General features: G+C 40.7%; 1 non-coding gene across 1 annotated transcript; it reads right to left on the bottom strand.

Annotated features, from left to right (window-relative positions):
* Positions 1 to 1129: 1129 nt before the first annotated feature.
* Positions 1130 to 1236, bottom strand: LOC136401990 (U6 spliceosomal RNA). Its single transcript, XR_010750907.1, has one exon. It is a non-coding gene; the product is annotated as a U6 spliceosomal RNA (small nuclear RNA).
* Between the last annotated feature and the right edge of the window lie 930 nt (positions 1237 to 2166).

Raw genomic sequence — 2166 nt, forward strand, 5'->3', positions numbered from 1 at the left:
GCGCCAGCCCTGGGGCCGCCCGCCCACTTTCACTTTCTGCACTACGGTTCACACCCGAGCGTTTGCGTGCGCCCCCCCCCCCCAAATAAAAGGATTTTGGTGTGACCTGTACAGAAGGGAGGGGTTCTAAAGAAATAGGGCTTCACGTGCTTCTGATGGGGGCTGACTCTGGATCCGCCCTTCGGGGGGAGGGGAAGCCCTGTGGAAGGGGGTCTCGGGAACGGAGTTTTTCAAGTTTGCTAGTATAAAACTGAGTTTGCAGGTCTACAAAACGTTCTGCGAACTACGAGAGCGCTAGGAGCGCAATCAAAAGGAGAAAGCTGGCGGAGTTTCACCTGAGCTCTGACTTGGTGATCTGGATTTTGAGGCGTCATGTCCTCCATGTAGCTTATTTAGGTTAGAGTCAGTAAAGGGCCACAAAAGCTAGCTTGTGCAACCTAGGAGACAGCGCCAGGCCCAGTTAACAATCCAATGTATGTTTGGACACTTACCTTCTATTAATACTTATCCATTATCACGGCCAGCGACTGTCTATCCGGTTAGAAACATTTTCTCCGTTGTCCTAAATAACTTCACATTCAGAAAAAAAGGTATTTCAGGGTATTGAAAACAGTTATTATTTTTTAAGATTTGTGAAGGAAATGCAAGTTGACATATTAGGACAAGCATCCAGGTGTAACTCATCTTAGTTTTCATTTAACAGATTGCCTTACAAGAATATCTTTATAGTTAAAAGTAACAATTTTGTTTGAGTGCCACACTGTGCTTTTTAAAAACAATTTTTTTAAGAGAGAGAGAAAGACAGACAGGGAGGGAGAGAGATGAGAAGCATCAACTCATAGTTGCAGCACTTAGTTGTTCATTGATTGTTTTCTCATATGTGCCTTGACCAGGGGGTGAGGGGGCTGTCAAGCTGAGCCAGTGACCCCTTGCACAAGCCAGTGACCTTGAGGTCATGTCTATGATCCTGTGCTCATGGTGGTGATTTCAGAATTTTGAACCTGGGTCCTCAGCATCCCAGGCCGACATTCTATCCACTGTGCCACCAGTTGATCAGGCCACACTGTGTACTTTGACTCATTGTTTCTTTTGAGCTAATCAAAACGTGTGAGGGCATCTGGGCGGTGCACAAAATATGGAACACTTCACAAATTTGTGTATTATCTTTGTGCAAGGGCCATGCTCTCATCTTCCGTATAGTTTCAATTTTAGTATATATGCTGCTGTGGCAAGCATGCCTACTTATAATGTTAAGTGACAAAATAGCATTGTCTTTTCTTTCATATTTTATATATATGTTTGATTAGGGAGAAGGGAAAGCTCATAAAGTACTTGGCTTCAATCATATGTTGTGATAGTAACTTTCACTAACTACATGTCATTTCAAAAGTATTTACTCAAATTTGTTTTGAATACTTAATATTGCCTTTGAATTTCTTTAACTTTCTCTTTATACTTTACAAAATGAAAGGGTATGTTCTTTGTATTGTATCACTAATTATTTCCATAACCAAACATGGTAGCTTTTGGGGGGGGGAAGTTATGATTTTTTTCTGGGCAGTTAGCTGAAAAATCTCCTATCAAAAAGTGAAGTCTGCCTGACCTGTGGTGGCGCAGTGGATAAAGTGTCGACCTGGAAATGCTGAGGTCGCCGGTTTGAAACCCTGGGCTTGCCTGGTCAAGGCACATATGGGAGTTGATGCTTCCAGCTCCTCCCCCCTTCTCTCTCTCTCCTCTCTCTCCCTCTCTCTCTCCTCTCTAAAAATGAATAAATAAATAAATAAAAAATTTAAAAATCCCCAACTATTAAAAAAAAGTGAAGTCTGGAGCAAGAATCAATTAAATACCCCTCCCCTCACCATATCTTTTTGCTTTCTGGCGGGAAAAAATCAAATACAGGGTGGAGCAAAAGGAGGTTTACGGTTACAGTTGTTTGTATGGAAAATAATATAATAATTAATAGATAATAATACAAGAAGAAACTCTGTTTCACATACACACAGTGTAAACCTCCTTTTGCCCCACCTGTATATAGAATAGTATGTAGATATATGAAATCTCAAGAAACATAGCTGTGTTTTAATTCCTGTCATTTTTTAAAGTAAATTTGGATGTTTGAAATGAAAGTTGTTCTCTCTTTAAAATTAATGTAATGATCACTAAGTA

The sequence above is a fragment of the Saccopteryx leptura genome, chromosome 3, assembly GCF_036850995.1.
Source record: "Saccopteryx leptura isolate mSacLep1 chromosome 3, mSacLep1_pri_phased_curated, whole genome shotgun sequence".
NCBI classification, from domain to species: domain Eukaryota; kingdom Metazoa; phylum Chordata; class Mammalia; order Chiroptera; family Emballonuridae; genus Saccopteryx; species Saccopteryx leptura.